This window comes from Pelodiscus sinensis, chromosome W (genome assembly GCF_052426305.1).
Source record: "Pelodiscus sinensis isolate ZL-2025 chromosome W, ASM5242630v1, whole genome shotgun sequence".
Taxonomy (NCBI): Eukaryota; Metazoa; Chordata; order Testudines; family Trionychidae; genus Pelodiscus; species Pelodiscus sinensis.
Window position 1 is genome coordinate 1,217,435 of NC_143084.1, and position 22,037 is coordinate 1,239,471.

Below are 22,037 nucleotides of genomic sequence, written 5' to 3' on the forward strand. Positions count from 1 at the left end.
CCAATATGTGAGGTATTATAATAGATTTCACACTGACTTTCACCAACCCATAAAGAATTGAATGTAGGGGATCCCCGAAGGAGGCACCATTTACCGGGTCGTTGCCAGACCAACAGGTAGTTACCGGTATGGATTCCGGCATTTGCCCAAGTTATATTCTGAGTGCCTAAGGGATCTTTCCATGAAGGAGTCCAAGTCATATTTGCTGCGCTAAGGGCAATAGGAATCATGAGAAGGCCCTTTTGACTATCGGTTGGCATTAAGGAGCATACCCAGCAAGATAAGTTATGTAATGCAGGCATGCGAGTTTTCATTTCATGAGCAAAACGTAGGAAGGTATTAGCCTCTGATACCCTTATATTCCATACCACCAAAAGAGCAAGGCAACAAATAAAAGACAAAGTAACACACAGAGGACCCCGTAAATGTAACCAAGCCATTTTTCAGCAAAGGGGCACCACTGATCTAAGTCCTTTTCAGCTGAAGCCCAAAGGGGTGGCAGTCCATTTGCCTTGGGAGCTAAAATCGTCTGCTTCTGGTTCACCCGTTTCGCGGTGGGGTGAACTAGCGCGGCTCCTTCGATGTCCGACGTCGTCTGCTTCTGAGGAACCCTTTACCTGGTCAGATTCCCTGGCGGTGCTCCTCTTGACCCTGGTATGATGAATCCAGGTGGGAAGTTCTTTAACACGAATGGCAGTAGGGCTTACCAGAAGAGTCTCAAAAGGACCCAACCACTGAGGTCGAAGCGGAATCTTCTTATACGTTTTTACCCACACAGGATCACCTGGTAAAATAGAATGAACAGCTTCCCACAATGGTAAGGATTGAGATTGCGCGGAGTATTGTTGCAATGTCACTAGATGCTGCTGCAACCTTTTTACATAGGTTTCCGTATCGCTTGTTAAATCAGTGTCATGAGGAATTGAGATCAAAGGAGAGAAGGTTGGTGGTACATGTCCCAGCAAGATTTCATACGGTGCCAGCCCAGTCCTTACGCTTGGAGTTGTCCGGATAATGTAGAGAGCGAGAGGGAGGACTTTAGTCCATTTTAGACTAAGCTCTTGGCATAACTTTGTTAAAAGACCCTTTAAGGTACCGTTCATACGCTCCACTTGGCCCGAACTTTGGGGGTGCCAAGGAGCATGAAAGGCCCACTTAGTTCCCACAGCCTCAGTAAGTTCTTTACAAATCTTTGCAGTGAAATGAGTACCTTGATCAGAGTCAATTATTTCAGGGGGGCCAAACCGTGGTATCACTTCATTAAGTAATACCTTGCATACCACAGTTGCAGTAGCACGGGCCGTAGGAAATGCCTCCACCCAGCCAGTGAGCTGGTCCACTAGAACTAAAAAATGCCGTTTCCCTTCAGAGGGAGGTAAATCAGTAAAATCAATCTGTAAATGCTGCATAGGTCTATGAGCCCATCGACGTCCTCCAGGCGCTGGGGTTTGTTTAATGACCCCTTTCGAATTACATTGCTGGCATAGGACACACTTTTCCACCACCCTTCTGGCTACTTCATGGAGTCCCGGGGAAACAAACTGTCTCAAAATAATTTGGGCTACTTTGGTCGCTCCTAAATGGGTATTTTTATGAACCTGTTGCACCAATTCCCTCTGGTGACTTTTAGGCAGAACCATACGATTATCACATTCCCAGATTCCTGAGGAATCGGGACGTGCCCCCCATTTCTCCCAGATTTCTTTCTCAGTATCTGGAGCTTGCTGTTGCCAGGTTAAGAGAGGAGGGCATAATTCTAATTGAGTACCTTGTAAAGCAGCAGCTTTAGCAGCCTCGTCGGCAAACCGGTTTCCTACAGACACAGAGTCAGCTTCCTTGGTGTGAGCCTTGCAATGCATAACTGCAATTTCCTTAGGAGCTTGGATAGCTTGCAATAATTCAGCTATCTCTTTCCCATGAGCAATTTGTGATCCCGAAGAAGTAATAAATCCTCTTTCCTTCCAAATTGCCCCAGTAGCATGGCACACACCAAAAGCATATTTGGAATCAGTATAAATATTAACCTTTTTGTCTTTGTCAAATAGACAAGCGGCTGTAAGCGCTTGTAACTCGGCTGACTGAGCGCTTGTTCCAGGTGGCAGAGGTTTTCCTATTAAGACTATGTTACCACTGGTAACAGCATACCCAGAATACCTGATTCCATTTCGAACGAAAGCAGATCCATCCACAAACAGTTCTAATTCCGGATTTGACAAAGGAACATCTGTCAGATCAGGTCGAGGAGTGGATACCTGATCCAAAATTTGCAAACAGTCATGTATTTGCTCCTGCCTTACTTCATGAGGTAACAAAGAAGCTGGATTTAAATTTGCACACCTCTGTAGGGTAATCCCATGAGTCATTAATAAGGTTACCTCATACTTGGACAGTCTCTGGTTAGTCAAATGTTTATGCTGCTGAGAATTTAACAAGCTGGCTACAGCATGTGGAGTGTGCACTGTTAAAGGATCATAGAATCATAGAATAATAGGACTGGAAGGGACCTCAAGAGGTCATCGAGTCCAGCCCCCCGCCCTCAAGGCAGGACCAAGCTCCACCTACACCATCCCTGACAGATGTCCTAGGACAATTTCTTGGGCCTTTTCCACTAATAGTGCAGCCGCTGCTACGTTTCTGAGACAGCCTGGGTGTCCCTTTGCCACCGGATCCAATTGTCCTGAGAGGTATGCAATGGGTCTAGGACCAATAAACCCACGCATACCCCGCTTAGTTGTAGGAAATCCGCATCGGACGATACCAGTCTTCCTCCGACTAGGTCTCAGGGGCATAAGGTCGAGGGAGCTTGATAGGTCCCCCCATACTAACAGCTTGCAAGGCCACTTCCCTCTCTTTTGGGTTATAATTGTACCATACAAATAGATACGCCATTTGTCCGGGCCTAAGATTAACCAATATATCCCTAAGGGTATTCATTCTTTCTACGGAAAAGGTTCCGCAATCTGGCCAATCATTATCCGGGGACAAATGAGCGGTAAGGGAAGGCCACTGAATTTGGCATAAATCTTTCATCCTGGACTTAGCTAAACCAGTTGTTCCAGAGATACCCTTCCAATCTCTGAGTATCAGGGACAACGGGGCGTCCCCGGGGCATGAACTGCCAGCCTGTCCCATTTCCCATGGTTAAGGGACTCTAACCCTCTAACCCGAGCGCTCACTTACCTGTCCAGGGACTCTAACCCCGAACACTCCAGGGACTCTAACCCCGAAGACCTGGATCCTACTCAACGGGTAGGTCGACGTTGCTGGATTTCTACGGGCTCTGGCTGGTTCACAGAACACGCCTTATCGCCAATGCAGGGATCAGTTCACCGGGCAAGGCTCCTCAAAACCGGAGGATGCGCGCTGCATTGCATCGGAGTCCGATCCCGCACCGGAGAGTCAGACGAGTCCCATCTGGGGTGCCAAATTTGTCAGGGACTCTAACCCAGACGGCCTTGGTTCGTTGTCTGACAATAAAGAGACAGGCAACACCAGCAAAGTTCAATCACAAGCTCTTTATTGAAGAGTGCACACAACAATAGAGAGCGGCCCGTCTCCAAAGAGAACCAGCCCCGATTTTAGTAACAGGTAGGCTTATAAAGACAGTTCCGTCGCGTCATAAGCTCTTCACCCAAGCCACTTACCCCCCTTTCTAGAAAGTTTTTAATATCTATGCATATCTTAGCCAACTATATACATTGTGGCCAAAGCGCTTCATAATGCATCAGTAACTTTCTTATCAATCACAAAAGGCAGGTACCAGGAACAAGGAGACAAAAGAGTCGGGTACAAACAAAGGGCAAAAATAGGGAGGTAAGATTAGCGAAGAGGAACAAAAACAGGGAGTTACTGACCAGTTCCCAAAGCAAGCCATTCTACTTACAGTAGGTACAAATATATAATTTATCACTCATTTTACCTTTATAACCTAAGCCAGCATGGAGGGTGCGCCTCTGTTTGAACCACATTTCTGCTTCTGGTCAAAATACCCAGAGGCCTCCGTAATTAGCCTTTGCTAACTTTCCTTAGCATAATGTTGACCAGGCCTTGTTTTCCTGGTCCCAACATTAGTCTTTAAAGTGCTACCAGATTATTGTTTTTTAGGCTTTTCCTTTTGTTATAAAGTATCTTTTATTTAAAAAAATAAGTAACCCCAATATACTCACCCCTGCCCCAGAGCCTGGCACCCCCATTCCAATACAACACCCCTTCCCCAGAGCAGGCACCCCAGCCCCCTCCATACCAATGCAACTGTAGGTAAATCTCATTAATCTCTGTATTAATCATTTTCTCATTTTTTTATTTTAACTTTGTATCAAGTCCTTTTAGTTTTGTAATAAGTCTTTAGTTTGCTGTATTATGTCCTTTTATAGAAACTTTGTATACTTTTACAGAACATAGAATCTTTGTATTAAGCCTTTTTACACAGAAACCTTGTATCTTGTAGACTTTGTACCACACTTTGCTAAACTGATTGTCCTGTTGAGTGAATGAGGTGTGAATGGATAAGGCATGAAAGAAAAGCACCTCTGGGCACTTGCAATGGTTGGAGAAAGGTGGAAGCCAGATTCAAGAACAATAAGAACAATGGGACCTGTGAAGTGGGCTCATTGAAAGAAGACTGGACCTATAGATGCCTTGGGAGTAAGCAGCAAGCGCCTGCTTTTGGAAGCTCCCTCTTTGAAGGTGAATGGGGGAGCACTGAAAAAAACCCACCCAGAAGAAGGTGCCATAGATGAATAACTGCATATGCATATGACGACTCTCTGCATGAGAGGGAAGACACTATACAGCTCTAAGGCATCTTGCAGTCAACATGGGAGCATTGATCCGGCTCCAACCCACCCCACCTAACTGATCTGGCCAGCAGTTAGGTGGAACAGCTATTGGTAAAAACAAGACATGGGGGCTGTGCGCGCGCGCTGTATTATATGCATATGTGTTGACTGCTATATGTGTGTATTATCAATAAATGTGGCATTTTGCCTGTTCCCCAAAAAAGATCCCATGCAGTAATTTTAAGTACAACACAACCATCCCTGCCCCAGACAGCCCCCCCCAGTAGCCCCCATCCCAAAGGCACTCAGCCTCTTCCCCTGAGCCAGCCCCCCCACAGAGCCATCCCAATACACTCACCTCCGCCCTGCCCCAAAGCCAGCCCCACCATGCACTTCCCCCTCCTCCCCCCAGAGCAAGGCACCCCCAGTGCCGGGGGGAGCACTCTGTCAATCAAATCCTCCCCCCCCCCAGCCAGGCACAGAGGAACATACCTTTTTTCAAACCACTGCTCCTCCCACCCAGCTGGCAGTTTGGAGAGAGCCGGCAGCAGCACTTAGCCGACAGCTCACAAGAGCAGAGTGCGCCCCGCTCGGTCCCACACCAGCCCGGCGCCCCCCTAGTGTGGCGCCCGGGGGCAACTGGCCCCCCGCCCCCCCTTCACTATGCCTCTGATCCTGTATGGGTGAAAAGTCCAGATCTAAGTTCCTCTTTTTCAGTCCCGGGAAACCAAGGCCGGCCTTAGGCCGATTCGACCGATTCAGCCGAATCGGGCCCTGTGCCTAAGGAGCCCCTGTGCCCCTGAACCTGGAAGTGTGCCAGGCCATGGGCGTGAGTTACTTTTCAGAGCTGGGGGCCCTGCTCCAGCAATATGTGGAGCTGGGTCTCTCCCCCAGCTCTGCCTGGAATGGTCCCCGGAACCCCCCTGCCGGCCCCCCCCATCCTCCCACCCTGCCCCTAGAGCATCCCCCTCAGCCCCAGACTGTCCCTGCTGTGCACGGCTCCCCCTCGCTGGCTGCTGCTGGCATGTGCGGCATTGCAGGTGGGCGAGGAGGACACCCGGGAGTGACGTGACGTCACAGCCCAGGATTTTAAAACTCGTCGGAGCCACATTGCGGGGCGTGGCTGGCTCCAAGTTCGGACTCCGGGGCCTGAGGGCAGACTCTGGCCCCACAAAGTGGAAGACAGAAGGTAGGGAAGGGGCTTGTGTGGAGGGGGAGGAGGAAGAAAGGGGAAGGCACCTGGGGTATGTCTACACTACCCTCCTAGTTCGAACTAGCGGGGTAATGTAGGCATACTGCACTTGCAAATGAAGCCCGGGATTTGAATTTCCCGGGCTTCATTTGCATAAGCGGGGAGCCGCCATTTTTAAAACCCCGCTGGTTCGAACCCCGTGCCGCGCGGCTACACGGGGCACGAACTAGGTAGTTCGAACTAGGCTTCCTAGTCCGAACTACCATTACTCCTCGTGAAATGAGGAGTAACGGTAGTTCGGACTAGGAAGCCTAGTTCGAACTACCTAGTTCGAGCCCCGTGTAGCCGCGCGGCACGGGGTTCGAACCAGCGGGGTTTTAAAAATGGCGGCTCCCCGCTTATGCAAATGAAGCCCGGGAAATTCAAATCCTGGGCTTCATTTGCAAGTGCGGTATGCCTACATTACCCTCCTAGTTCGAACTAGGAGGGTAGTGTAGACATACCCCAAGAGACAGGGTGGAGGAGAGACAAATGGCAGGGGGCCAAGTGAAGACAATGAGGAAAAGGGCAGGAGGGGAGGTGTCAGTGGGAGGGGGGACAGGGTGATGCTGTGAGAGGAGAGGAGAAGGGAAGGGCATTGGGGGCTAGAGGGGGAGGGGGAGGTGCTGGGAGAAGGCTTGAAAGAAGGGGTGGGCATGAGAAAGGTGGGGATGGAGCAAGTCAAGTGTGAGGGCACAGAGGGGCAGGAGGGGAACGGGGCAGAGAGTGGTGAGGGGGTGGACACCAGGGAAAAAGAACACAAAGGGGGCAGGGGCAGTAAGGGAAGGGGGAGGCACCAGGAGGGTGCAGGGCTAAGGGAAGGTGCAGGTGCCAGGGGATTTGGGGATGAAGCAGAAGGGCAGACACCTGCAGGGGAGGGACCAGCACCAGAGGAGAGAGGCAGGGCAGGTGTGCAGAGGGAGGTGTTGGAAGAGGGGATGAGGAGGGGTAGCTCACATGAGCAGAGTGGGGCTACTGGAGGAGTGGGCACAGGGGGGAGTGAAGGGCTGCTGGAGGGGGCAGGTTGCAGGAGGGCTGAGGGCTGTGAGAAGAGCAGGAGTGAGGACAGCAGAGGAGGGTGAGGAGTTGGGGGGCACCAGGGGAGATGATGGAGCAAGGAGAGGAGACATGGCAGTAGAGAGAAAAGGGAAAGGTTTATAAAATATTTATTAATAACTTGGCATGCTGCCCACGGCCAGTTTGTTTGCTCCCCGCGGTGCAGTTTGGGTTTATGTGGGGATCAACACGTGGCCGGCGAGTGGGAGCCAAAACAAAAAAGTAGTCAGTGGAATGATCTTCTGTTGATGTGTTTTAGTAGTTAAACTCTTGGACTGTCATTGCTCATGAAAAGTGCTGTCACATGGGTAGAAATCGGGGAAATGTTGCATTTTATTAATATCAGCAGAGCTGACTTAAATGGGGCCTGTGTGTTGTGTAGTCCTGCCTTAATCTTTGTATTCATGCCTGTCAGTGTGAGAGAAGCTATTTGTATAGATTTGCTTGCATATTCAACCACACTTGTGTTGAGGCCCTCAGCATGTTCTGTAAGTATCAGTGTGGCCCCAGGGCTTCCAAAGTTGAGTTGCCCTCGCTCATCCCTGACAGGTGTCTGTCTAACCTGGTCTTAAATATCTCCCGTGATGGAGATTCCGCAATCTCACTAGGCAATTTATTCCAGTGTTTAACCACCCTGACAGGCAGGACGTTTTTCCTAATGTCCAACCTAAACCTCCCTTGCTGCAATTAATCCCATTGCTTCTCATCCTAACCTCAGAGGCCAAGGAGAACAATTTTTCCTCCTCCTTATGATACTCTTTAAGGTACTTGAAAGCTGCTCTCGTGTACCTTTTCGGTCTTCTCTTTTCCAAGGTAAACAAGGCCAGTTCCTTCAGCCTTGCCTCATACCTCATGTTCTCTAGACCTTTCATTCTTTGTGTTGATCTTCTCTGGACTTTCTGCAGTTTCTCCATGTTTCCTGAAATGTGGCACCCAGAACTGGACATGATACTCCAGCTGGGGCCTAATGTAGATGGCTCATTCCCTGCCTAGGGGACGTGAGACTGGGCGGGTTAATTTCCAATCCTCCTGTTTATTCTTTCCTAAGCCAGGAGGGCACAGTAGTTCTGATCGGGGCTCTGCAGGAAGGCAGCCTGCACTGCCCCCTGCCTGAAACCTTGTGCAGGTGTTAAACAGCTGTCCAGCCCACCCTAGAGGTGACTGCATTTCAGCGTGCCTGAAGCAACACTGCACCAGCAATGGACAGGAGAATGGCTCCCAGGCATGGCTTGCTCATGACTGCTTCAGTCCCATTGGATGGGCCTCAGCCTCTTTCCTTCCCCTCCCCCGCTTTGCAATGGGGCTGTGGACTCTGGGGGAAGGGGGCAGAGGCAGATGTAGACACGTCTCTGTATTAATCATTCTCTCATTGAAGTTTTTAGCTTTGTAGTGAGTCCTTTTACATGGAAACTTTGTATTAAGTCTTGGTAGAATAGTCCCTGGGACAAGTGAGGCAGAGACTGTCCCTGTGGGGTGAATGAGGTGGGAATGGATAAGGCGGAAGGTGACACCTCTGGGCAGTTGCAAAGGTTGGAGAGGGGATGGAAGCCAGATCCAAGATCAATGAGCCCTGGGAAGTGGGCCCATTGAAAGGAGACTGCACCTGTGGATGCCTTGGGGGTCAGCAGCAAGGGCCTGCTCTGGGAAGCCCCCTCTTTGGAGGTGAATGTGGCAGCATTGAGACACCACCCAGAAGCAGGAGCCACAGACACTAACCGCAGATTCATGGGACGGCTCTCACAGATCTTGCACGTGCATAAGATGATAGATCTGCAGGAGGGGGGCAGTGGCATAGCGAGGGGCCCGGAGGGGTCAGTTGCCGTGGGCACCTTGCTAGGGAGGCACCAAGTTAATCCCATTCTGCTCCCCCGTCATCTCTCAGCTCACGTGCTCCTACTCCGCCTGCCACCGGCAGCTGGAGCCTCCTCCCTGCCTCTCTGCTCCAAGCCCGACCCTCCTCCATCTCCACTGGAGGGTTAGTGCATGTGGGATCCCAGCTCCAAATTGTAGGGGGTGGGGGAAAATGCAGTACAAGTTCCCCTCAGCTGTGCACCAGGTTCAGGGCCGTGCCACATGGCGGGGGGGGGGGGCGCAAATTTTTCCTTTGCCCCCGGGAGCATAACACCCTCGCTACGCCTCTGGTGGCACATCGAAACAAGCCACATGAACTCAGTACAGGTGCACAACACAAAATCCATTCTGCTCATGGGAGGAAACTCTTAGGCTATGTCTACACTGGCGGCTTCTTGTGCAAGAACATCTTGCGCAAGGGTTCTTGTACAAGAAGTCTTGCGCAAGAACACGTCCACACTGCCGTGTGCGAGCTGTGCTTTTGCACAAGAGCATCCATAGCAGTGTGGACACTCTCTTAAGCAAGAAAGCTCTGATGGCCATATTAGCCGTAGGGGTTTCTTGCGCAAGAAATCCCTGCCGAGCATCCACACTGCCCTCTTGCGCAAGAGAGCGTACACCTGTTAGAAAAGAGCGTAGCGCTTGCGCAAGAAGCCCTCTTTTACCACACCGGACTGTAAATTCCCTTGCGCAAGAGCAGGCGGGCAGTGTGACTGCTCTGTGGGTTCTTGCCAAGAATGGCTGTACTTGAGTAAGAAGCCGTGAGTGTAGACATAGCCTTAGAGGGAACACTTCCCCTAGCCTCTCTGCCCCTGAGTTAATGTCACACACATTGGGTTAATGCAATTGCAGGATAGTTGCATGAGGGGGTTTGGTGGGGGCCAAACTAATCCCTGTTGGTAGGAGGATGGTGGGAAAAGCCCTTCGAGAGGGGTGACATGGCACCTTTTACTTCTGGTCATGTGTCCATCTTGCCCCCAGCGTGTTACCTCCAGAGGCCTGGCTAATGGGGGTCGGGGGGTGTGGCTAATGGGGGTCAGGGGGTGTGACTAATGGGGGTCGGGGGGTGTGGCTAATGGGGGTCAGGTTAACGGGGGTCAGGGGGCGTGGCTAATGGGGCACCACCAAAAATTATAGAAATCTGCCGGCCCTGGAGGAGCAGTGCATTGGCTGCCTGTGCTACAGGCGTTGTGAGTTTAGCACAGGGTGTGTGTGTGTGTTGGCGGAGGATTTTTTTGTGCTGTGATGTGTTTGTTTTTTTTGTTGTTCAACCAAAATTGCTGTGGGGCCCCGTCGAAATTGTTTGAATTGGGCCCCACACTTCCTAATGCCGGCCCTGCAGGAAACCATAAATAAGCTGTGACCGGTATCTGGGTGAGACCATGTCTCAACAATGGAAATCTGCTACCTTAGCTTCTGCTGATCTTGCAAATGGCCTGTTGCAGCATGGACAAAAGACAAAATATAACCACATATTACTTGACCTGGACTGTGAGCTGATGTATGTTCTTTCATTCAAGTGCAACCCTGCCCTCTAATTGGTTGTAATGCCGACATGGCACTCACTGGAAAGTGCATTCAGAGGCTGTACCATCTGGTTATACCCTAGAGCAGGAGCCACTGCACTGCAGGGGAACCCAACTCACCAGACAGCCTAGGGCTGGGCTGTACTGCACCCATACTGCTCCTATGCCTAATGGCATCTGGACTGCCACAGCCCAGTTAGTGCATGGCACCAACAGGCTTGTGCTTGGCTGTGGCGGGGGATGCAAGCAGCATATGCCCACAGACAGGTACAAGCAACAGGACCACTAATTTGGGGCTCTTGCTAGACTCATTGGCTGTGTCTACATTGGCACCCTTTTCCGGAAAAGGGATGCTAATGAGACAAGTCGGAATTGCAAATGCAGCGGGGGATTTAAATATCCCCCGCGGCATTTGCATGAACATGGCTGCCGCTTTTTTCCGGCTCGGGGTTTTGCCGGAGAAAAGCACCAGTCTAGACGGGATCTTGTGGCAAATAAGCCCTTTTCCGCAAGATCCCTTATTCCTACTTGCAAGTAGGAATAAGGGATCTTCCGGAAAAGGCTTTATTTTCCGCAAGATCCCGTCTAGACTGGTGCTTTTCTCTGGCAAAACCCCGAGCCGGAAAAAAGCGGCAGCCATGTTCATGCAAATGCCGCGGGGGATATTTAAATCCCCCGCTGCATTTGCAATTCCGACTTGTCTCATTAGCATCCCTTTTCCAGAAAAGGGTGCCAATGTAGACACAGCCTTAGGGTATGTCTACACTACAGCGCTAATTCGAACTAACAGCTGTTAGTTCGAATTAACTTTAATGGCGGCTATACATGCAAACCACTATTTCAAATTTAATTCGAACTAGCGGAGCGCTTAATTTGAACTAGGTAAACCTCATTCTACGAGGACTAACGCCTAGTTCGAATTAAGTAGTTCGAATTAAGGGCTGTGTAGCCACTGAATTCGAACTAGCTGGAGGCTAGCCCTTCCCAGGTTGCCCTGGTGGCCACTCTGGGCCAAACCAGGGAAACTCTTCTGCCCCACTCCCAGCCCCAGAGCCCTTAAAGGGGCACGGTCTGGCTATAATGCTTGTGCCAGTTGCAAGCCTGCCAGCATCCAGCCAGCAGACCCTGCACCTGGCACGGGATGAGCCAGCCACCTGCTGCAACCCAGCCCTCCGCCTCTTCCCAGGACCAGGCTGGCAGCTCCCGGGAGCCTGCCCAGTGCCGCAAGAGGCGGGCGCCCGCCTGGTCTAGTGCGGAGATCGTGGACCTCATCGAGGTTTGGGGGGAGGCCTCCAACATCCACGATCTCCGCACTAGGCACAGGAATGCGGCCATCTACAGCTGCATGGCTGCCAGCCTGGCCACCAGAGGCCACATGCGGACCCAGGAGCAGGTCCGCTGCAAAATTAAGGACCTGTAGCAGGCCTACTCCAGGGCCTCCCAACCAGGGGCCAACCCAGAGGCCTGCCCTCACTTTGAGGCCCTGGACTGCATCCTGGGGGCTCACGCAGTCCATGCCCCCTGGGTGGTGGATGACCCCGGGGCAGAAACGGAGGAAGAGGAGGATGCCGAGAGCCAGGAGCCACAGGAGCCTGCAGGGAGGCTAAAAGGGGGGAGTTGTGGAAACCATTTCATATTTAGCTAGAAGCCATCTTGTATAACAGAAACCAATTCAGCTTCTTGCTTCTGCACGTATACCAGAGTGAACTTCCTGTTACCCCAGGACAGAGGCCTGCAAGATGAGCTATTGGAATGTGTTAATTGAGCTGGTTAAGGAATGAGCTTCACTCCCTACTACCTGCCCTCGATCTTGCTGATAACAGTTTTGCTTTCTGAGTTTAATTGATGATTTCTGTAATTGGATGCCCTGACGTCAGACTTGTTTGATTAAGGGTATAAAGATACTAGGATTGATTGTATTAGCAGCCTTACTGGACCCGGCTCTGCTGGGACCACGGTTGGCTCACTCTGTGCCTTATTGATCAATAAAGCTGTTTGATTAGCCGCCTTACCAGAGAGGAGCATTTGCTTCAACAATTTGGCGGTTCCACCGAGATTCCAAACGCGCCACTTGCCCCTACAGACAGACCGGCACTCCACTTCCAAGCCTCTCAGGGTATGTCTACACTACAGAGTTAGTTCGAACTAACTTAGTTCGAATTAGTTAATTCGAACTAAGCTAATTCGAACTAACGCGTCTAGAACTAAAAACTAGTTCGAATTAGCGTTTTACTAATTCGAACTAGCATGTCCACATTGAGTGGACCCTGAACCAGGCTTAAGGCTGGCCAGAAGCAGTGCCGGCAGGGCATCAGAGGAGGACTTAGAGCGTGGAGATGCTGTCTCAGGCTAGCCGAGGGCTGTGCTTAAAGGGTCCCGACCCCCACCCCGGACAGACAGTTCTCAGGGGTGCCCCGCTTGCAAAGCAGTCCTGGCTTGGAGTGCCCTGAGTGCCCACACTCGGCACATCACACCACTCGGCCATCAGACCGGCTGCACTTGCCGCAGGCTGCCATCTGGGGAGAGGGGGCAATCGTGGGGCTGCAGGAGAGCTTCCATCCCCAGAAGACTGCAGAGCCAGCCCAGTCCTCCCCATCGGGGGCTCGTGCCCCATTCCTCCCTCACCTCCTTCCACTTACCCCTCCCTAGCCCCTTTTCTTGATGTACAAAATAAAGGACAATTGTGTTCAAAAATGGAATCTGTCTTTATTGAACAAAACTGGGGGAGACTGGGAAAAGGAGGTGGGAGAGGGGAAGAGAGAGGCTGGAAGAGGGGAAGGCAACTACAATGATCAGGGGTTGGGAACAGGTCCCATATGAAGAGAGGCTAAAGAGACTGGGACTTCTCAGCTTAAAAAAGAGGAGACGGAGGGGGGACAGGATAGAGGTCTCTAAAAGCAGGAGTGGGGTGGAGAGGGTGCATCAAGAAAAGTTCTTCATTAGTTCCCATAAAGAAGGACTAGAGGATACCAAAGGAAAGGAATGGGTAGCAGGCTTCAAACTAACAACAGAAAGTTCTTCTTCACAAAGCAAAGAGTCAACCTGTGGAACTCCTTGCTGCAGGAGGCTGTGAAGGCTACAACTAGAACAGAGTTTAAAGGGAAGTGAGATCAAGTCATGGAGGTTGGGTCCATGGAGTGGTATTAGCCAGGGGGTAGGAGTGGTGTCCCTGCCCAAGGTTTGTGGAAGGCTGGAGAGGGATGGCACGAGACAAATGGCTTGGTCACTGTCTTTGGTCCATCCCCTCCAGGGTCCCTAGGGTTGGCCGCTGTCGGCAGACAGGCTACTGGGCTAGATGGACCTTTGGTCTGACCCAGGATGGCCATTCTAAGCTCAGGGCTCAGGGTCGGGGGTCTCAGTGGACCCCCTTGATTCTCTTGCACACCTGCTCCTGGGTGGCCAAGCTGGCAGCTATCCTGCCCAAGCCGGCCACTTTCCTGTGCCTAGTGCGGAGATCGTGGATGAGGTCCACGATGTCCGCACTAGCCCAGGCGGGTGCCCGCCTCTTGTGGTCCAGGGCAAGCTCCCGGGAGCCGCCAGCCTGGTCCCGGGAAGAGTGGGAGGGCTGGGGGGCATCGGGTGGCTGGCTCGAGCCGTGCCAGGTGCAGGGTCTGCTGGCTGGGTGCTGGCAGGCTTGCACCTGGCACGGGCACTGTAGCCAGCCCGTGCCCCTTTAAGGGGTCCAGGGCCGGGAGGGGGGCATAGAGTTTCCCTGGTGTTGGCCAGAGTGGCCACCAGGGAAAGCTGGGAAGGGCTAGCCTCCCACTAGTTCGAATTAAGGGGCTACACACCCCTTAATTCGAACTAGCTAGTTTGAACTAGGCTTAATCCTCGTGGAATGAGGTTTACCTAGTTCGAACTAAGCACTCTGTTAGTTCGAATTAAGTTCGAACTAGCGGAGCGCTAGTGTAGTGCCTATGAAAGTTAGTTCGAACTAACCTCCGTTAGTTCGAACTAACTCTGTAGTGTAGACATACCCTCAGAGCGCTCAATAGAAGGTAAGGGGGATTCTTGTTACGAAATCTCCTGGCGAGGGCTTGAGATTTGGAGTGACGGCCGGCCATCGGGGTAAGGGGAGCTACGGAATCTACTTTTTGTGGAGCGGCTAACATTTTGTCTGTGTGGAGGTAGCCCTCAGGCCTCACCAGCTTGGCCATCCTGACTGAACATTACGCAGTGCATCCTGCGTCAGAAGCAAGCTCCTTAAGCAAGTTGAGCAAGTAACTACAATGCCATTAAGCAAAAAACCACACTGCTTGCAATAGGTTAAAAGGTCAAGCAGATGTTACCATTTAAGGGTAAAGTGGCTTACTTCCTCTTTTTCCCTGTAAATTTCCATTGTGTGTTTGTAAGAAGGTATAAATATATCAGACTTTTGAGTGTAAGGTGGGGCCTCGTATCGGTAAGGGCTGACTCCCTGCCGTCTGCAACAACCCCCCACCCCCCCCGCTGGGTTATTAAAGTGGTTTTGTCTGACTTGAACCCTAAAGCTAGCGTGTGTTTATTCCACAACAATTCTGGTGCCGTGACTCGGATCCACACATCTCGCTTTTGCTCAGAGGACTGCGTACCACTCCCTACCAAATTCCAGGCGCCACCAAATAAGTTAAGGGGACCTTTTAAATCCCTATTTGGAGATTCGATAGAGGGTTGACCATAGGCTGCGAGTACTTGGTGGGATTGCTGGATCCAAACTTTTGAATTCAGGTCAGTTTGGAACCACTGTGCCGCTTATAAAAACAGATCTGTCAGGAATTCAGAAATGAGAACGTTCTAGTAGAAGAGTCTGGGTTGTAGGTCCAGTGTGTGATTGTGCGTGCATGGTTGGGAATAAGAACTATGCTTGCCCGAGCTCTAGCCGTCCCAAGACTCCTGCTAGGGGAAACCTGTTGACCAGGAAATCTTGATTGCAAGGGGGGCTCAGGGCGAGCGTCATGAAATAGATTCCCAACAGTGTGTATGTCCCCGACTTCCCGAACCCCCCTCCGATTCCTGCATGAGCCGCTATAGCCCCTAGCCCGCTTGAACCTGACCTCGGCCGATACTGTGGGATCACAGTGAGGGCTCGTGTGACTTAAGCGGACCCCTTTTGTGTGTTGTCTTTTTCCCACCACCTCCCACTAACTACCTGCTATCGGGTCAGGTTTCACCTCGGTGAGGAAATTCGCGGGATGATGCCTGGACGGTGCAGACTTCCCCATTAATGTACCTGTGTTTCCCTGTGTGGATGAGATAATGGGTACTGGACAGTCAAAGGAGGTCCCCGTCCCCCCTGAGGGGACCCCAGCATACTATATGTATGTGCATTACTCTCCCAAAACTTGCAAGTATCTGGATAAATGGAGTTTGTACACTAGTGGAGATATGATGAAGTCATTCCCGGTAGAAGGTACCTTTGATTTAAATAGAATAGTGCACTTGAAGGGTGCCTTGGAATCCAGAGGATCTAAGGTATCCCAGGTTCAATGGGATGCCTTTTTTAGCTGGTATGAGGAGGCATCCAAGAGAAAAACTGAGTCTCAAACCAGAAGCTTGAAAGATTCACAGGAAAAACTTAAAGCGCAACTAAAAGGGATGCAGGAAAAATTAGCTGCTCCCTTTAAGTCTACCCCCAGCCCTCTGTACCAAGTTATTAAAACAGAACCGTGACCAAACGAATCCCCAGAGGACATTCTAGAATCTGGATTCCTTGCTAACCCACCACCTTATAATGACCATGAGGATCCGGATTCCACAATTAGTGATCCCTCTAACAGTTCCATGCGGCGTGATCCTTCAGCCCTCACTGTAGACCAGGAATACAGTCCTTCACCCAGGACTAACGTAACCTCCTCTTCATCTCAAGGATTTCCATATGACCTTAGAAGTGGCAGTAGAAATTTGAACCTTGGGGAGGATGTCAGGCAATGTCCCTTGAGACAAATGCCTGGTATTAACCCCCCGCATAATATTGTCACAGCGTGTGCACCATGGACCCCGGGCGATTTATATAATCGTGTACAAAAGTTTCCAAAAATCCGTGAAGATCCGGTTACATTTAAGGAAGAAATAGAGACTGTAATTAGTTGCTATAATCCCACATGGGCGGATCTAAATCAACTTTTGAAATCTGTACTGCCCCGCGAAACCCTAAACCGTCTATTTACGTCTGCCCAGTGGCCGAATAATGATCCGGTCACCCGTGCCGAACTAGATAGACATCGCACAAACCTAGTAAAGGCAGTACTAGACATCTGTCCAAGAAAAACTGATTGGACAAAAATTTATGTTTGTAAACAAAATAAAGACGAAAACCCCGCAGACTATTTAGAACGATTGAAACGAGTCTTTGAAAGACATGTGGGAATGGACGACCCTGTAACGAATGCTCAACAGGCTATTGCTGAGGCATTCGTGCAAGGATTAGACCCTAAGATCTCTGAAAGCATTCAAACTGTTGTTATAGGTTGGGAAGTTAAGTCTCTGGACAAGGTCCTAGGAGCAGCCCAGCATTTTTATACAAAGAATAAAAAAACCAAAGAACGAAATGAAACTAAGCAGATGGCTCTTCAAATCCAACAGCTTCAGAAAAGTCCATCGAGAGGGAGAGGGAGAGGCAGGGGGCAAGGCTATCGTAAACCTTGGAACCCCTCGTGCCCCCCCCCCCCCCCGTCTCCCTGGTCAGTTGGGAAACTACCAGAGTTCCACCTTCGGGCAACAATTGCCACTATTGCAAGCAGATGGGACATCGGAAAAGTGAATGCCCATATCTGCAGCACCAACGGCCTGAAGGTCCCACTGCTGACCCGTCCTCCTACGGTCCTTTTGGTCCCCCTAAACAGTTTTCCTCAAATTAGGACAGCCTGAGGGATAGTGACCTCATCGTACCTCTCGTACCTCTCGACCAGAATGGTCCTTACATCCAATGTTCTGTTGTGGGAAAACTTATTTCTTGCTTAGTAGATACCTGTGCTTCTCGGTCCACTCTACGTGCCCCTGATTTCTCCAATGTCCCGCTATCTTCAGAGGTTGTAAATGCCATTGGTATAGCGCAGGCATGTCCAAAGTCCGGCCCGCGGGCCAATTGCGGCCCGTGTTCCGGTTTAATATGGCCCCCCGGGTAATTTGGCAATATATATCTTTTATGGCCCCCAACGAATCCATATGTATTGAGATGAATACATTGTAAAATCTCAGTTAGTCTAAATCAGTTATAAATATATTTGGACACAACATGTATACTTGGTGTTATGTTCCTGTTCATATTTTTTGAACTTAAAAGTTGACAGACAACCTTTATTTCCAATAATATGTAATGTACTTTACAATGTTCCTGACATATATTTCAGCTTCCTGGATTTTTTTTTCATCTGGCCTTCAGATATGAAAGGCAGAGTGATTTAACACCTGTTTAGATTTGTCATCCATGTGATGAAATGAAAAGTATGCCGTTTGCAATAAACTTTGCATAAAATAGTTAATTTGCATTTAATTTTAATGGTTCAAAGAACGTCAGGCAAAATGGTCGGCCCTCACGCATGTTCACTTCATCAAATCTGGCCCTCTTTGAAAAAAGTTTGGACACCCCTGGTATAGCGGGACAGCCCATTCCGCATCCTGTCACCACTTCTTTAAATGTATCTATAGGACTTATTTCTGAACAACATGGGCTATGTCTAGACTGCAAGCCTCTTTCGAAAGAGGCTTTTTCAAAAGTATCTTTCGAAAAAGCCTCTTTCGAAAAAGAGCATCTAGACTGCAAGCAGTACTTTCGAAAAAGCAAGCCGCTTTTTCGAAAGAAAGCAGCGAGTGAGTCTGGATGCTCTCTTTCTAAAAAGCCCTGTTGGCATTCAAGAACGCCTTTTTTCGAAAGAGCACTTTCCAAAAAAGGCGTTCTTCCTCATGAAATGAGGTTTACCGCCGTCGAAAGAAAAGCCGCGTTCTTTCGATTTAATTTCGAAAGAACGCGGCTGCAGTCTAGACACAGGTGAAGTTTTTTCGAAAAAAGGCTACTTTTTTTGAAAAAACCCCTGAGTCTGGACACAGCCATGCTTTTCTCTTAAGTCCAACTACACCTGTTAATCTGCTTGGGAAAGATTTGCTTTGTAAATTAGGATGCACGATTTACTGCTCTCCGGATGGCATATTCTTGGATGTTCCTGTACAACGTGAAGGCGAGTTTTTAGCTCTGCTACAAGACGAAGGTAGGGACTCGTCTTCTCTTCTTTTACAGCAGGAAATCCTTAATCAAGTGCCCTCTCAACTTTGGTCTTCCCATACAAATGCGGTCGGACATATGCTAAGTGCCGAACCTGTATGCATTACCTTAAATCTGTCTAAGCCCCTTCCCTGCATTCCTCAATATCCCATCTCTAAGGAAGCAGTAGAAGGGATTCCTCCTGTCATTAAGTCTCTTTTAGATCAGGGTATTATTGTACCCACCAGAAGTCCGTGTAATACTCTGATTTTGCCCATTAAAAAGCCTGGGAAAAATACCTATCGGTTTGTCCAAGATCTAAGGGCTGTTAATGCTGCCATCTTACCCACTTTCCCAGTCGTCCCTAACCCCGCTACTATCCTGTCTTGTATCCTGGCCACTGCCACCCACTTTACAGTTGTAGATTTGTGTTCTGCTTTTTTCTCTATCCCAATTGATCCAGATAGTCAGTTTCTGTTTGCCTTCACCTATCAAGACCTCCAGTACACTTGGACCAGATTGCCCCAAGGCTATACTGAATCCCCTACTTTATTTTCTCAAATCCTTAAGAGAGACCTAGAGTCAGTTACCTTTCCAGGTGGTTCAACCCTCGTACAGTATGTAGATGACCTTTTGCTTGCCCCCCCCCCCATCTCGAGGCATGCAAACAGGATTCTCTTGTCCTTTTAACGGCACTAGCTCATAGGGGCCACAAAGCCTCTAAAGACAAACTCCAACTTTGTCTCCCTAAAGTTACATACCTAGGTCACGAAATCTCCGCTGGCCAATGACATCTTTCTCGTAATCGAATCCAAGCCATCTTACAGGTTCCCCAACCCCGTACTCGCAAACAAATGCGTGCCTTCCTAGGGATGACAGGCTTCTGCCAACAATGGATCTTAGGGTATGCTTCCCTTGCAAAACCCCTTCAAAATCTTACTCTTGAATCTCCCCCTGAACCCCTTCCATGGACCTCAGAGACTGAGTCTGCTTTTACTGCATTAAAACAGGCACCAGCACTAGGTCTTCCAGATTACTACAAGCCGTTTACACTTTATTGCCATGAAAAGGATAAATTTGCCCTTGGCGTCCTGACCCAATCTCATGGGGATAAACACCATCCTATAGCTTATTATAGTTCTGCTTTAGACCCTGTGGCAGCTGGATTGCCCCCGTGCCTGCGAGCAGTCGCTGCTACCGCTCTACTAGTTGAAAAAACTGATACCCTTGTTTTGGGTCACCCTCTTGTTGTTGCTGTTCCGCACTCAGTTACTGCTCTTTTGCTAAAGGGAAAAACCCAGCATATTTCTTCATCTTGATTGACCAAATATGAAAAGCAACTTTTGTCTGCAGAAAACATCACCCTTACCCGTTGCCCTATTTTAAACCCTGCTTCCCTGCTTCCATCTCCTTCTGACAGAGACCCACATGATTGTCTCATCTTGACTGATAAGCTTTTGTCACCCCGCCCTGACCTTCAAGATGTTCCACTTCAAAACCCCGATGTTGTGTTTTTCGTTGATGGGTCTTGTCTCCAAAATTCCACAGGCCATTTGGCTGCAGGGTATGCGGTTTGTTCCCCACACAAGACTCTGGAAGCTTTTTTCCTACCAGGAGTCTCATCTGCTCAGGTTTCTGAACTTATTGCATTAACTCGTGCATGTATTTTAGTTAAAGGATTGTCAGCTAATATCTATACTGACTCCCACTATGCTTTTGGCGTTGTCCACGATTTTGGGCAATTGTGGAAGCAGCATGGCTTCCTTACCTCCGTTGGTTCTCCTATTTGAAATGGTTACTATGTAGATGCCCTTTTACGTGCTCTCCTTTTACCATCTTCTTTGGCTATTATTAAGTGTCAAGCACACTCGGCACCTTCTGATGAGGTTACTCGAGAAAATGCCCTTGCTGATCAATCCGCAAGGAATGCAGCCCTTTCTGGCTCTCAGGCTCCTAAACATGTTCTTGTCTGCCCTTCTGTAGCCTAGCTGACGTTGGTGTCCCTCACAGAATTGGCTGGGCTACAAGATAAGGCGCCTAAGACTGAAAAAGCAGACTGGCTGCGGCGGGGCTGCTTGTTGCACCCCGACTCGCTCTAGTGCTCCCCGGACGGCCGCCTGGTTGCGCCTCAGGCCCTCCTGCCCTACCTTGCTCGTGTGACCCACTCGGTGGCCCACACGAGCAAAGGGGGGATGATTTCAGTAGTGCAACAGGATTGGTTCGCCCCACACTTTCCTGCTGTGGCGGTGCAGTACTGCGGTATTTGCTCTATCTGTTTATCCCATAACATTGGACAGAGGATAAAAACTAAAATTGCAGCACACCCCTCACCGTGGGGACCCTTTGTAAATTTGTGGCTATGAGTACATTCTTGTAATCATTGATATGTTTTCGGGATGGGTAGACGCTTAGCCTTGTAAACATGCCGATGCTACTACAGTTGCCCAGAAACTTCTCAGAGAATTAATCCCCCGGTTCGAAGTGCCTCTTTACTCTGGACAGTGACCAGGGAACTCATTTCACAGGACAAGTAGTTCAAAAGGTATGTGCTGCTCTAGGAATACAACAGCATTTACACTGTGCATACCATCCATAGTCCAGTGGAGCAGTAGAAAGAAAAAACTCTGACTTAAAGACCAAATTAGCTAAAATCTGTGAGGACTCTGACCTTAATTGGCCAGATGCATTACCTTTGGCTTTAATGTATATTAGGGGTACAGGGAATAGGAAACATGGACTATCTCCCCACGAAATTTTAACTGGTAGACCCATGAAATTATTACACACCCCGCCTAGAGCACCGCATCAATTTGATCTACATATAATAGATGATGTTGTTAGGCCCTAGAAAAGAGGGCCTAAGGAAAACCAAAAAGAAGCTAACAAAGGTTTCTGGGTAATCCCTGAGCAGAACTGGAGCAGAAGTAAACTAAGTGAAAAATTGCATTCTTGTACTTGAGGTGGAGCAGAACCGCTTGTTCTGAGAACTGATCAAGGAACTCCCTGTTTCTATTTTCCCTCTGATCTTAACTCCCTGTTTTGCCCTCTGTTTGTTCCTGGTACTTGTCTTCTGTGATTGATAAGAGAGTTGCTGATGCATTATGAATTGTTTAAGGCCACATTGTATAGTTGGCTAGGTAAGCATGAATACTAGAAGCTTCTAACCGACAAAGGGGGGTGGGCTGCTTAATCGAGTAGTCTGTGACGCAATGGAACTGTCTATATAAACCTACTTGTAACTGTGATTGGGGCTGGTTCTCTTTGGAGACGGGCCGCTCTCTATTGTTGTGTGCACTCTTCAATAAAGAGCTTGTGATTGGATCTTGCTGGTGTTGCCTGTCTCTTCGCGGTCAGACAACGAACTGAGGCCGTCTGGGTTAGAGTCCCCAACAAATTTGGCACCCGAGATGGGACCCGTC